General features: G+C 41.9%; 1 pseudogene; it reads right to left on the reverse strand.

The window, feature by feature from the left end:
* LOC127581502 (eosinophil peroxidase-like) overlaps positions 1–15,811 on the reverse strand; it is a 43,485-nt pseudogene that overhangs the window by 10,590 nt on the left and 17,084 nt on the right.

The following is a 15,811-nucleotide window of genomic DNA, read 5'->3' on the forward strand; positions in this document are numbered from 1 at the left end:
TACTTCCAATTTCCATACATGGATTTCAGTGGCAGACACAGTTATTGTTTCTCATCCATCGATAGAGAAAACTAGCAGGCTGGTGTCTCTCTCCCTTCTCTCTCTCCTTCTCCTGACTTCTTCAACAACGTCATTACGTCCTTTATCTTCTATTGACGTAAGCACGCCACACACACACACTATCTAAAAGGGACATTCACTGAGTCCGTAACACTGCTTAAATTTAAATGAAGAGGGATTGCAAACTGGATATATTGAAAAATAATAGCACAGAGCTTTTAGAAAAGTTGGCTGAGCTTAATGTAGTTAAGGCATCAGGACAGGATGGGATGCATTCTAAGACTTTGAGGGAAGCACGGGAAATCGTGGGGGCACTGACCATATCTTCCAAAGGTCTTTGGACAGTGAGTGGTGCCAGAGGATTGCAGAATGTTACTCCCTTGTTCAAAAAGGGCATAAGAAATAATCCAGCACTACAGACCAATCAGTTTAAACTCAGAGGTCGAAAAGCTTTCGGAATCATTGATCAGATGGAATTTATAGTCACCTGGAGAAAAATGATGAAGGCAAGCCAGCATGGGTATCTTAAGGGCAATTTGAAAGAAATATTTGATGAGGTCACACTTAGAGTTGATGAGGATGATGTAGACGAGGTGAAGTATATTGACCTTCAGAAGCTTTTGATAACGTACCACATAACAAGCTTAGCAGCAAAATCAGAGGGACATTTATAGCATGGATAGAAAGTGGCTCAGTCATAGGGAACAGAGGGTCATGATAAATGGTTGATTTTTGAGCTGGAGGAAGATAAAAAGTGGCATTCTGCAGTCACTTCAACTCCCCCTCTCCCCCTCCCACACTATCACTGATATGTCAGTCCTCGGCCTCCTCCACTGCCAGAATTCCAAGTGCAAACTGGAGGAACAGCACCTCATTTTCCGTCTTGGAACTTTGCAGCCTAACAGCATGAACATTGAATTCTCCCACTTTAAGTAATCCCACCCCCCCCCCCCCCCACCACCACCACCACCACCATGCTTCTTCTCTTCTTCCCTTTCCTATCTCTTTTTTTCTACCTTTTTTCTTTCTCTCCTTGCCTTTGACCCATCCCCTAGTGGATCTGCTCTCCCCTCCTCCCCCGCACCTGTCTATCACTATCTCTTACCTGCACCTACCTATCACCACCTTGTGCCCACCCCGCCTCCCACCTTGTGTCCACCTATCACTGCTCTGCTTTTCCCTCCTATATATGGGGCTTCTTCTTTTCCTATCTTCAGTCCTGAAGAAGGGTCCTGACCCAAAATGTTGACCGCCTGCTTTTCTCCACGGATGCTGCCTGACCTGCTGAGTTCCTCCAGCATCATCGTGTTTTTCATTCTCCAGAGATCAGTGTTGGGGCCATTCCTTTTTTTTTTGAACACGTCAATGACCTGGACATGAAGGGGTAAGCCACAGTTTCTGAACTTGATAGACTGTGAACTGCAAAGAGTTTAGTGATAAATTGAAGCAGGATATGGACCGGCTCACGGAATGAGCAGACATTTGGCAGATGAAGTTTAATGTGGAGAAATGTGAGGTAATGTATTTTGGTAGGAAGCATGAGGAGAGACAATGTAGAATAAAAGATACGTTTGAGAAGGGGTGCCAGTGTCACAGGACCTGGCAGGGGTGGTGGTGGAGGCAGATATGATAGAGGCATTTAAGAGGTTCTTAGATAGGCACATGGATATGAAGAGAATGGAGGGATATGGACGTTGTGTAGGCAGAAGGGATTAGTTGTCATTAGCTTAATTAGTTCGGCACAACATTGTGGGCTGAAGAGACTGTTCCCGTGCTGTACTGTTCTATGTTCTAATTCTGGAAACCAAACTTAGAAAACTGATCTATAATCCCACTTGGACACAACTATTGAACACAAAGATGCAGCAACATTTAAAATTGATTGTTAAATTGGCTGCTGTTAGTTTGCATGTGGAATAATAATATTAAAGACCTTCCTCAATTAGATTCCTTGGAGAAAAGAAAGTGTTGTGCAGGAGCTTGCTGGGATATCTCGGGTCATCCTGGTAATTTTCATTGTAACGTCTCACGACCAGTTGGGTGGTGACATGCCCAAAGCGCATGGTGGCTGTAGCGAGAACATGAGCAAGCCTGGGATTGGCAGATTCATTGTAGCCCTGGGACTGGGAAAGGTACTTCCTTGTTGCATTCCTGCCAATTACCAGTGGAATATTGTCCCTGTAGGTTACAAACTGTCATGGAAAAAGCAGAACTTAATTGTTAAACATTTGTAATAAATTGTTTTAGTCATTTATTGGTGTTGCCGTAGATCCTTAATTCTCTTCCACTATCTCTTTTAGTTTCTTTTCTGATTATCATTCCATAATTTTATTTTCCGAGACAGGGCTCCTCTCCAGTGAAGATGGACTGGATACGGGGGCAGGTGGTGCAGGGGGGTAACATCACAGGCCTAACTTTTAGATCGGTCTTGCTTTGTTTTTTCAGTTAAAACCAAGCAATCTTCTTTGAACCCATCGCAAACTTGGTGGCCTTGCCACAGATTCCATTCTCCATCCCAGTTACTGGCTCAGACTGAAGGAAACTCAATAATCTGAATGACGTAACTTGGCTTTCAGATTCTATATTCTGCCAGTTGCAAGGGCAGGTTATTTTTCATACCATTCCCCTCCACCCCTGCCTCAGCCACTCAGCTAGTGAAATCTTCACTCATGCTTTTGTCACCTCCAGCCTGAGCTATTCCAATGGTCTCGAGGCCAGCGTCCTATCCTCCAGCCTCTATAAACTTGCTCATCCAAACAATCTCCTACCTGCATCCTGTCCTCTACCAACTCCCACACACGTCACGTGTATCTCCACTGGTTTAATCTGCCACCTGGGCCCAGAGCTGTTAGTTTGAAATTATTAACTTTGTGACTAAATTCCTTTATAGCCTTGCTGATTACTGTCTATATAACCTTTTCCAGTCTTACAATCCATTAATCATTACAATCCTGTCTCCAAGTGGTACATAACTCTTCCTTTGGCCTCATCATTGGATGTTGAGCTTTTGGCTATCTCAGTTCCAGACTGCAGGAATTCCTTCTGCCAGTTCAGCTCCCTCTCATTCTTCAAGTCCCTCTTTAAAGAACACAAGTGAGAGGAGCAGCAGTAGGTCACCAGCCGCACCAGTCCATACGATCATGGTTGATCCGCCCCAAGTCTCATCTCCTCACCTCAGGGCCCTCCAATTCACTGAACTTTCAAAAGTGTATCTACATCCCCTTAAATACCCTCAGTGATCTTTCCTCCACAACCCTCCTGGATTCCAGAGATTCACTACCTTCTGCAAGAAGAAATTCCTACATACCTCAGTTTTAAACGACTTCCCCCTTACCTTGTAACCATGTCCCATCTTTCGATACTCCCTCCCTCTCAATATTTATGCCATGGGATCTTGTGTGTTTCAATAAGATCACCTGTCATTCTTTTAAACTACAAATTGAACTTCCTTAGCTGTCCACGACAGGACAATTTTCTCATCCCATGATGATTCTCTCATCCCAGCCCTCACGTTACCCTTCCCCCTCAGTCCTGCGCTTACTCTTCAGATGTCTTCTTTGCTTTGGCATTACTTATTTCATTTGGCCTCATGAAACACCTGGAGACATTTATGATCTGTTAAAGCTGTGCTGAATACGGTTTGCTCTTTCCCAATAAGTACTCCTGGTGGAATGAGTAACAGTTCTCCGAATGCCTTGATTGGTGACCTTAAAAAGAGGTACACCCATGTTGTGAGGAAAACTGAAATATTTTAGCACTCCAAGTTCTGAAGAAAGAATTTGAACTGAAACATTAACTCTGCTCCGCTCTTCACAGATGAGGTCTGGGTAGTTGAGTATTTGCAGCATTTTCTGTTTTTATTTCAGACTTACATCATCTGCAGCCTCTTACTTCTGGATTATTGCTTATTTCCCCACCACTTCTCTTCCAGGAAGGGCCACCTTGAAAAAGCTCCTCTCTTCTTTCCAATGGGATTTCCATTTGTCTCTTTTATCTTGTTCAGTTTCCTTTGGTTTCCATTTCCCTTTTTGCTTTCGGTAAGGTGTTTACCAGAACTCCCCCATCCCCCCACTGAGTTTTGATGAAAGGTCATCAACCTGAAACATTAGCTGTACTTCATCTCACAGATACTGTCTGACCGGTGGGACATTCTCTGCTTACATCTTTTAATTTTTAAGGGTTTGCCCATGAAAGACTGCCTCACATTTTGTTAAGGGCTTGAGAAACTCTGTGAGAGAGTCCAATGAAAGCGACGTAAAGATGGCCTGGATGGGTTATTAAAACAACAACAACAAAGGGAATAATTCTCACCTTCACCATGTGCCAAAACGGAATGTACCAAACACCTGTTATAGAACTAACCAAGCCATGTTTCATTTCCACTGTGAGTGGGAAATATGCTACATTAATTCACTGCCCAAATTTGGAGGTGCAAGTCCTGGACCCACGTACAAGTTTAAAGAGTTGGAAATATCCATTGTATCTTTAGGATGCAAAGTCACCATTCAAAAATAAGATAAGGAACATAGACAAATGCACAAAGGTAGAGGCAGGCACAAGTATACAGCCTCATGCTTACAAACACACAAGAAATACATTAACAGAGACACAAGAAATTCTGCAGATGTTGGAATCTGGAGCAATACACAAAAAGTGCTGGAGGAAGTCAGAAGGTTAGCTAGCAATACATTAATATAGAAAATGCAAGATGGAAAAAGACTAAGGTTTGTTTTATTCTTTCTCCATCCTGGTGGTTGCACAATGCAATGATTATGGAATTGTTGAATGATCCTGGAAATCGATCTTCATCAATTAGTCTACAATAGCTCCAGACAGGATGATGAAAGGCCCAGTACTGAAGAGCTTTGGAAACATAGTTGCAAAATATACATGTCCAGATATGTTCTATTTTGTCTTTACCTGATGAAATGCTCCAATGATTTTCCTTGCTTCCTGATAGATGGTTTCTCCACTCCAGTGTGGGTTCAGTCTCTTCAACTCCCTAGCTAAATGATTATGCTCCCATAGAAATAGCGTTTGAAAAGAGAACAGCCCCATGTTTTCATCTGCGTGGGCATCACCTAGAGGAATAGGGTTCATCTATTATTTGCAAAAGGAGAGAAACACGGAGAGCATCATATGTGTATGGATGAGATTGAATTTATGCCATGAGTAATATCCTTAGAACCTGAAATTATTAAATAAGCAAAGCTCAGAGGAAATTGTTGGGGCCCTGACGGAGACCTTTAAGTCGTTGATGGCCACAGGTGACTGGACGACAGCAAATGTGGTACCTTTATTCAAGAAGGGCGGCAGGGATAAGCAGTTAAATACAACCTTGTGAGTCAAACATTGATGATAGGGAAGTTATTAGAAAAAATTCTGAGGGACAGGATAAATCTGCAATTGGAAGGGTGGGATTAATCAAAGGTGGTCAGCAAGGTTTTGTTGGGGAGAAATCCTGTCCGATCAATTTAAAGAGGTAACAAAATATACTGATGAGGGCAGTGTGGTTGTTGTAGTCCACCTGGACCTCAATAAGTCCTTCCACAAGGTCCCACGTGGAAGATTGTACCAAAAGGTAAGAGCCCACGGGCTTAGTAATAGGAGGCAGAGGGTGATTGTGGAGGGCTGTTTATGTGATTGCAACCTCTGACCAGTGGTGTACAACAGGGATTTGTACTGGGATCCTTATTCTTTGTTATATGCATTAACCATTTGGATATGAATGTGGGATGTATGATTAGTAAGTTTGAAGATGATACAAAAATCAATATTGTTGGCATGGACATGGTGGGCAGAAGGACTGTGTGATTCTATGAGTCTCAATATCTTCATCAGTACTGAAGGCACAGCCACCTGAGTTTGGGGATAACTGGGAGACGGATGAAGAAGCTTTGCTCTGTACCAAATGAATGAGCTTTTCCAATAAATAGTCCAAGTGGAGGTGGTTATTAGAATGATTGATCAGAAAGGTTGAAGTTCTCAGATTTGATTCTTCACTCTAAGTGCACAGCATTCACGTCAACTGGCTTACTCACGGAGCTAGTGATGGCTCAGGTGATAGTTTGCATGGTATCGGATGGTTTGTCCTGAATTCTGGGGCTCCATGCTAATTTGTGGTTTATACTATATCACCATCAACAATTTCTTACCAGCTTGCATACAGGGAGATCTAATACTGAGATGAAAGGAGTTGCTGCTGGCCACTGTACAACCACTCATCTGGCTAACGTTTATGAAAGGCAAGTATTGCAGGCTGTGGTCTGACTTTCAACAAGCCCATTCCACTGGTGAAATCTCGGAGTCTCATTGCCTGGTTTTCCGTGGTGCCGTAAACATTGCTGGCATCGACGTAAGCTGTCTGTGCATTGATCTGCTCACATGCATTTACATTCCCACATCCCAAACGGCATACAACAGCTGAATAGGTGAATGGAATACACTGTCGAGTGCCCCTAACCTGTGGCTCACCATGAGGTACCTGTGGATGAAAAACAGGATGAAAAATAGTGATGATTGACCAGGAGAGAAGGAGCAGCTTAATGAATAGACGGGCTGCTTAGTATTGTTGTGTCTCTGGAACAGCTCTGACATAGCTCTGAATAGCTGGACATGTGAAACTACTCAGCAGGTCAGGTGCATCTGTGGGAAGAGAATCAGAGTTAACATTTCAGGTCGAAGACCCTACATCAAAACCTTTGACTGTTTCTCTTCCCACAGAAGCGGCCTGACTCACTGAGAGTTTCTAGCATTTTCTGTTTTTATTTTAGACTTCCAACATCTGCAGTTAATTTGATTTTGATATATATTATTAATTTTATTTGTCCTGTGGTTGGAGGGAGGGATTTGCAAACTAGCTGAAGTTGGTGCCTTTGCTTGATCTGACTTAAAATAACAAGTGTGGTCCAGAGAAATGGAAAAAACATAGAGAAACAAAGGACTGCAGATGCTGGAATCTAGATGAAAAACACGATGATGCTGGAATATAGAATGCTTCTGTTCTGGTAATCATAGGGAGGAGCACACACTTAAACTAGACAGGGCAACATTTCTTATCAGCGACCCACCCACTGTGAGGTATTTTTAAGGTGGGTGGTTCTCTTATGTTCTTAGAATTTGTGCTTGACCTTTCAGTACACACCTGCAGTAATTTGCAGTGCTTCTGCTTTTTAGATCTTGATGTGACCACCCACACATATTGAATTACTTTCTGTAGTATGTGGTAAATATATGATGTGGTCTTGCCTGGAACAGAGAGTTTATTAATTGGAGATATTTGGCAAAGGAAGGGAAGGGCGGGGGAAGAAAATGGCCTGCAGAATCCTGTCAGGTGCTATTGGCCGAAGGCCAACCATACCACGCACTAAAGAAGGACATTAATACATACTCTGGTTTAAAGGACATATAAATTTTCACTTAAGTATTGCCCTTAAGAACATTCTTTACCTGACATTGTTACTCATTCCTTCTATTGTCAATATCGACAGCTGCTGAGGCAAATCACCACAGCAATTGGTTTTAACAGATGAAGGCACCAAGAGCTGGGACTGTCGATGGAGCAACCTTCTCCTGGTCACCCACTACAGCTTCATTACCAAGTCCCCTTACTTTCCCCAAACAGTTCCTGTGACTACAATTCTGCCAAAACTTGCCTGAACTTAAAAATAAATGCACTGGATGCCCTGGACATTTTCGCTACTTGAAAAGGGGATTTTACGAGATTTCTATTTCAAAATAAATCAGAGTCTGACAAATACTAGGAAAGAATCCAGTTTAATTTTATTTATCAGCAATTCACGAGAATGTGTGACTGCTGCAAATTAATCACAAAGGGGCATATCTTCCCTTCGCACCTCTGGGCTTTTCTTATCGGAACTACTGGAGCAGCCGAGGGCGAGGACGGACATTTGCCTGACTTCCGAGCAACGTCCCGCTGCAGCGCTGAGCCCCACTGATTGCTCTCGACACTGCCCCATCGCCGACGATCCAGACGGCTCTGAACTTCGAGTGCTAAACAGCAGGGGGCGCATCAGACCCAGGCTGACCGAGGCAAAGCCAGTACTATCTGGGCTCAGTTATACAGGTGTGTTTCTTTTTAAATTGCTTCAAACTTTAAGAGATTGCTCCAGGTTAGGTTGCATGCAAGACAAAGCTCACGGTCAATGTTTTGTTTTTAAGGACTAAGCATTGTGCATTTCTATGATATTTAATATACAAAATATTAAGAGGTATGTACTTCAAGGACAATCTACAGCATGGTAAGAAACACAATCTGATAAATTGAATGCAAAATGTAAATGCTAAAATACTTTCCCAGCGTTCAGTGATGCTTGTCCCGGGCTCGCTCTCTGTGAAGGGCCCTCTGAAACAGAGTGGCTGTGCGCAGCGCTTCACTCAACACTCCACTCAGCCACCTGTTGAAAGCCTGTGCCTAGGAGCACGCCGGAACAAAGAGCGTACTCCCGGAGATATGCGACCAGGGAACTCGGGAAATTTGCCAGTCACTGGAGGATTCAGCCGAATGTATAGTAAGATAAAGGATGATGTACAGTAGTGAGCGGCTGTGGAATTTGACTTGGAGTGGATTCAGGAACAGAACACCACTTACTTTGTTGAATATGAATACCTCCCAATTCAGTCGGGAACCATTCCAACACTGCAGTGTTAAATGTTCTCAGACTAATATTTCATTGCCACCTGCAGTTAACATTCTCACTTGCTCTTACCCCCGTTTCATCTGCCCATCATCTCTTCCTTATCCAGTTCCACCTATCACCGACAGCCTCTCCCCTCCCCACCTGGTTCTATTTACCTATCACCAACAAGCATCTGTCTCAAACCTCTCGCTCCCCCTCCCCCAACTGGCTCCATCTGTCCATCAACCCCATTCCCCATCTGGTTCCACCTATCGCCCACCAGCCTGTGCCTCGCCCCACCCCTCCCTCTCACCTCCAGGTACTGGCTATCTACACTCTCAGTCCTGAAGCAGGGTCTGAAAATGTCCACTGCCCCTTTGCTTCCACAGATGCTGAGTTCTTCTAGCAGTATTTTTTTTTGCTCCAGGTTCCAGCACCTGCTGTCTCCTCTCAACTTCCTCACTTCTTCAACCTAAAGAAGCAACAGGGAGGAAGACAAGAAAATGGATATAAGAGACCAACATGTATAGCTTGGCCAAGGCTAGGTTTGGACTCCGCACTAGGGGCTACTGGGATCTTTCTGATTGTTGCTACTGTTTATTTGGGCCCAATATAATGGTCTCAATTTTGTAAGAAAATGCAATTAGGCTGAAAATCAGTCCAGTGTTACCAGTAGTGGAACTAAATGAAAATCCTACAGATCTTGCATAAGCACGAATCTGGTTCAAGCACAGCCCCGGTTGTCTAGAAATGGGAAACCAGCTCTGTACCTTAATGGGAAAACAAGGTGCTTTCTTCACACAAGATGTTGCACAGTTGATGTCATTGATGATGATCTGGGGATTGTTGGATGATTGAGTTAAACTTATTTTGTGACTAATCCACTGACCCCACTGTGCAAAACATTGACTTCCTTTAGAATCTGAAACAATACTTTTAATGGGTGCTTTCAAGATCTTGTTGGAAACTTCTCTGACCTGAAGATGAATAAGAATAATTAATAACTAGTTTTCAATATTCAGTATATGGATCCTCCTATTTAGTCGGCCAATTCTGAGGGCCATGGCCCCAGTGTTTGGTGAGCAGGACTCCACATCAAATGGCAGAGTCCATCAACTATACTCTTCTCCAACAACTGCCTGCAACATTTACCATACCAAAGGTTTTAGTGTTTTCCTACATTTTCATTATAGTATCTCTGTTTCTGTTCCTCATTAATTCCCAGTTTCTCCAACATACGGTAGAGGAATCTCTCTGTAGAGGAAAAAGCCAATGGATTTGTGACCCAAATACCCCCATCAACATCCCATCCCTCAGTGCATCTACATAGCAGATCTGTCACATACATCCTCTTGCACTTAATTTGCACAAGGTTGCCATCTGTGTATTATGTTTCCTGCCAAATCCTCATTTTCTGTCTGTGAAGCTTCTGGGATATTGTTCTTCTGCCTGGCTCAGTCACTGTTAAAACTTGTAAAATTAAGGGCAGAATTTTACATGCTTTTATTTATCTCAAATAATGATGAGTCAGAGTACAGGAAGGAGATAGCGAGCTTAGTGACATGGTGTCATGACAACAACCTTTCCCTCAACGTCAGCAAAACAAAAGAGCTGGTCATTGACTTTAGGAAAGGGCGTGGTGTACTAGCACCTGTTTACATCAACAGTGCTGAGGTTGAAGGGGTTGAGAGCTTCAAGTTCCTAGGAGTGAACATCACCAACCACGTAGACGCCACGGCCAAGAAAGCTCACATAAACATTCTCTCTTCTCTCCTTTCCCATCAGGCAGAAGATACAGGAGCTTGAGGGCACATCCCACCAGGCTCAAGGACAGCTTCTACCCCACTGTGACAAGACTATTGAGCGGTTCCCTTGTAAGATGAGATGGACTCTTGACCTTGGTACAAGTGGCAATAATATACCAATACCAAATTTCCTTGACCAAGGTTAAAATGCCAACTTCCCGTGTAAACTTGTCACATTGTATTTACACGCCTCCCCGAGTGACGACAGGGTTCCATTCCTGTGAACTGTTTGTAAAGTCGGAAATGCAGCCATGATCCAAGTTCCCAGACGGCAGAAAATGCCTGCAGCCCCACAGCAGCGGCAAATCCTGGTCTCCCAAACGCTCGTTCGTATGTAGGGGCTGTACATAAGTCGGGGGTTTATAAGCTGGGGAGGACCTGTGCATCTTTCTGCCAATGATGCCATTACAGCGTCATTCCTTCCTCCCCTTCCTTCCCCATGTCAGTGATGTAATTACAGGTCACACCAACAGTACATGTACAGATGGAAAGTGCTGTCAGTAAATACATGCTCACTTAAATTGTTTTAATATATTCATAGATCTGAAAGAATAGTTCTACATGAAAATAAATCCCCAACCTGAAATTAATCACAGAAAATAATCACAGTTAAAGATAGTTTCAGATATCAGATTTCTGTTCGTGCATGACTTATAAAGGCTACTTTCCTGCTACTGGCACAATCCGACCTTCGACCTTGCAGCTGCGGTGATGCCCACCAAGACCTATCTGACTGCCACCAATGTTCTGCTTTAGTTCATTTGAAAAATGATCTGTAGCCATCTTTGTAGCTATTGCCTTCTGCAGAGAGCAAGCAGAATGGTTGGAGTGAAATATCTGGACTTCAGTTTGACAAATGACTGGGAAAAACCTGGAGTGTTTGCAATTTTCTTCAATGTACAGTCTCACAAGATTTCTTTTTTGTAGCTTTTGGGGAACAGTTCCAACATTGAAAAGCACAGTGGCTGACATTTCCCTTGGCTTCAGACGCACAGGTAATAACATCAGAGTTCTGCACCGAACTGTTCCTCTGTTGCTGCATAAATTGGATTTTAAATGCAACCTACAATCTTAGTTGATCACTAACAGAACAAAAACTAGGAGCACAGCATGGACTAGCCATCAATTATTTTGATTTTAAGATGATGTCTTTTTGCATTTATTTTGGTACTTGACGTAGATTGTACTGAGTAAGAACAGATTTGTTCAAAAACTATTGAACTATCTCTACTAGTTGATTCAAACTTTCACAGTGAGAAACATTTCTATTAAACGTTGTTACTAAAAATTCCAAATGAAGAGGAGCTCAGAAGTGACTTCTGGGCATAGGCCAGGTGTGCTGTATTGTACCACTGCATATTAATGATTTAATATTGCAGGCAACATGTAGAACAACTCAGACAGAAAAACACACCTCCCAGCACCATCATTTCTTTTACTTCTCATAAATTCTGTACATTCTGGTGCCAAAAGCCCTTTGCTTTCCCAGGACTTTTGGGCAATACCAGCCAACATACCCAAGTGTTCGGCCCCTTTCCCTGGGCAATTTGGGTGTTAACAGGATTAAACTGCACCAACTTCAAAGGTACAGAATTCCTTTCCTCCTCTAGTGCAATAGTTCACAGAATTTAAAATCCAAACAATGTTTCCTTATTGGTTTCCCTTTCTTCAATTTCACCCTCACTGATTCCAGCAAAGTGTCCCTTGGGTCCTCAGTCAACTTTTCAATGGAGAATTAAATTTTCCAGAAGTCATATTTGATTCTTCCTTGGTATGTGCAAAAGTGTGTAACACAAAATGGTGGTTGTAAGACAAAATGGTGTCAGCTTGGAATGTGGGAAAGTTTTTGAGAATGTACAGGAGTACGCAGCCTTGAGATAAGATGATGGTGAAAACATTTTCTTCTGCAAAACATGCTGTCTCTGTTTATATGTGCCTCGGCCAAAGGCCACGAGGGATAAGATTGAATAGAAAAGAACTAGGGTAGCGGTTTTGAAGCATTGTATCAGATTGGTTGATAAGTATTCTTTTTCCCTTCTGTATTTTGTTAAGTATTCTTCTTTCTTTCTGTATTTTATTCTTTATATAATTCTAATAGAGTATTTTTTATAACCTTTAATACGCGTATAGTGTCTCCTTTGTTTGCGAATACCTCCTGCTGCTGAATCAGGAAAGAATAAAGAACTAATTTTAAAATATTTTCATTACAGGAAATAAGTTGGTATCTGAAATACAATCCTTTTCTCCAATGCAAGCAATTGAGTGCTGTCTGATTGATTTAGAATAGCAACAATAATTACCAGTAGCAGAGGGAATCCAAAGTAAAGTTTCCCCTCTATCCAGCCCTTTGGAAGGGAAAATCCATCCAATGGGTAAAATGCATGTTGGGTATTCCCAGATGGGGAATCCTCCTGGAAGTGAACAGAAGGAAAATATCAACGTTGACTCCGGTGTCTATATCTGCAGTCATATAAATGTAAAATTAAGACAGAAATTAGTTCCATGCCTCATAAAACAAGGCAGGGAGTATTTCACTGGGAGTCCTTCACTGTTGCACTTTTCTCTCTTATAATAAAATTGGAAATAAAATCCCTAGGAAACAGTTAAATTGGCACATCTATGTATCAACAGAAAAAAGCTCAAAATGAGTCTGAATTTAGAGTCTGTGTTTGCTTCAAGTATCTAGTGGTGACATGATAAATGTGTATGGGAAGGTCCACAGTCTTTTGCAATGTGCAAATATTTTTGCTAAAAAAACTGGAAGGACTCTCACCTTTCACAGGCAGATGTTCAATAGATTTATACCTCAGTTCAGCTAACCCTCTTGCATTCTGTGCTCTGTAGCTAGTGATACCTGGACAATGATCGGAACTTCCCAATATCTTTCTTCAATCTGTCATTGAACTGATCAGAGGGCAGATTTCCTGACTGTGGCAGGTTGGAACATTGACTCCTTTGGTTAATTGTCAACCTTGGGCTGTTGTCATACTCTTGTCAGTAAGGCAGAAAGTCCCAACAAGTTAACAATCTGATTTTGGAAACCACAGCCATTTCCCTGAAGTTCTGGAATGCTTGGTGTTCCTTATTAATTATAGATTCATTAGGCCTTTGGGAAATATACAAAACATGTCCACCACAGTGGCTGACACATGTATCAGGGCTTCATCATAACATTTGTTGATTTGTATAGCTGGGATGGCTAGCAAATATGGTTTACAGCCGTTTCAGTGTTCAGTGATGTTCAGGTGATTCTAGGATGAACTTCTGAGGCCGTTGGCCAAAATTTGCATTAGAATTTGTAGCTGATGAGATTCAGCCCAGTACATCCTGAATTCTTCTAGGGAGGATGGGAGGTTGGGAAAGTGGGTCAGAATTCAGCCTGCCTTTCCTAATTGGAGAGGGGGCATCTGAGGGAGATTCCAGTCTACTTGTGACTTAGCACCAACAAAGAGTTTCACTAATGTTCTAAAATTGCTCAAGATATTGACAATGTAAGGCAGGATTTACATTTATCACCATGTCTTCATCATCTTTTAACCACAATCTGTCACTGTGTTTCAACCTTCATTACACATATATTTCATGATGTGTTTCTGAATCATTTAGCATCCTAACCTCTGGCATCCTGTTTGCCTGTGTGTGTCGCTCTCCTTAACTTCCACAGATATCCATATCTGAGTTATCCTTGATTTATGCTGGATATGTTTTTGGCTATTTACTTAAAGTATAATGTTATTATGGTGGTGGGACAGGACTAGTTCCAAGGGAATTTCTGGAATTTAAAGTCTATAACAGCATCATGTATTATGTAAGTCATTCTCTCTATGCCTATTACTCTTAATCCATAACTCTGTAAGATTCTACATCCATGTATCTCTTCTAAAAACATTGTTTTGATAGTGGCCCCAATGACTGATCAATAGCCCTTGCTACAACTGTCTTGGCTGACTTCCCCTTGACCAGGATTCTATTTAATCTATTTTCCCACTCCCTCAATGGTGTTACCCTCTACAACACTCTAATCCTCTGCAATCTGTGCTCCAATTCTGGACATCTGTAGATCCCCACGTTCTTCCTCCCACCAATGCCTAAGGCTGATTTTTCTTGCCGCCCACACCTCTTGAGTATCCATTGGCTTGACCAAGTCTTTGGTTGCATCTTATTATCTCCTTAACTGGGTGTGTGTGTCAGAATTTGTTTGATAGTGTTTCTGAGAAATGCCTTGGGGTTACAGTGCTTAAGGTAATATTAAATGCAGGTTGTTGTTGACTGCAGAACTATCACTGTTACTATTCAAACAGTTTCTGTAGATTATGTAATTAAAGGATTGTTAATAGTTTATTTCATTTGATTCCATTTTTATGTAACCCATATAATCTTATCATTCATTTAAGTACCTGCTTTCCTTATTTTTTAAGCTGTAATTTATCTAGGTCCATAATTGAATGAAACTTGCACTAAAGTTACCTGTTGTTGCACATGGAATTGATGGCTCTTTATCGGTTGGACCAACAGTCATTCTTACAAACAGAAAGCTGGACAACCCCTGAACAATTTGTGGTATGTGGCATATTGTCCAGGTCACTTTGAGTTGCATGATCTGTGGAACAAGTTCTGATAAGCGGAAGCATCTGGAGACACAAACATTTTATTGAGACTGATAATGGATTTAATGGATTTATATTTACCATAAGTATCAATGTCAAGTGGAATATTTAGTGAATTCATGACAGATTTACGACGTTTCCTGGAGTGTAAGATCACAGATTAGTTCTGGAAATGTAAATATTATGTTGCTGCTTGGGGATTACAACACTGGTGAAGGCACTTATAATTTTGACCATCATTGACAGCTTCCATCCTGAAATTCATCCTCTCCTGGGAATATTTTAAAATTTGTTCCTAGATTTAACAACCCAATCTACATAACCCAAATTAATTCCCAATTTAATCCCCATTCTGTCACCTTTTTCTCAGCCTAAAGTATAGATTTTGACCAGGACCACATTTTATAGAATAAAAAATTGTATTAGCAGAGAACAAGAAAGTTGCTTTCCTGGCTCTATTTGGCAGGTAGTTTAGAAAACACAGGTACACCAGCTTAAGAGAAAGTTTTACCAATATATATTTCAGATGTGCCCAAACTCTTTGAGACACCTGCTGTCTGATCTTTACATAGTGGTCCTTGGAGTGCAACAGCTTTCAGTGTGAGGGGTTTGGGCGACACTGGTGCAAGTCAGACAGGTGGTGGTAAGTCTTTTCCGACACTTTGACATTGGGTAGGTTATTAGTGAGGGTGAGCACAAC

The sequence above is a fragment of the Pristis pectinata genome, chromosome 21 (assembly GCF_009764475.1).
Source record: "Pristis pectinata isolate sPriPec2 chromosome 21, sPriPec2.1.pri, whole genome shotgun sequence".
Lineage (NCBI taxonomy): Eukaryota > Metazoa > Chordata > Chondrichthyes > Rhinopristiformes > Pristidae > Pristis > Pristis pectinata.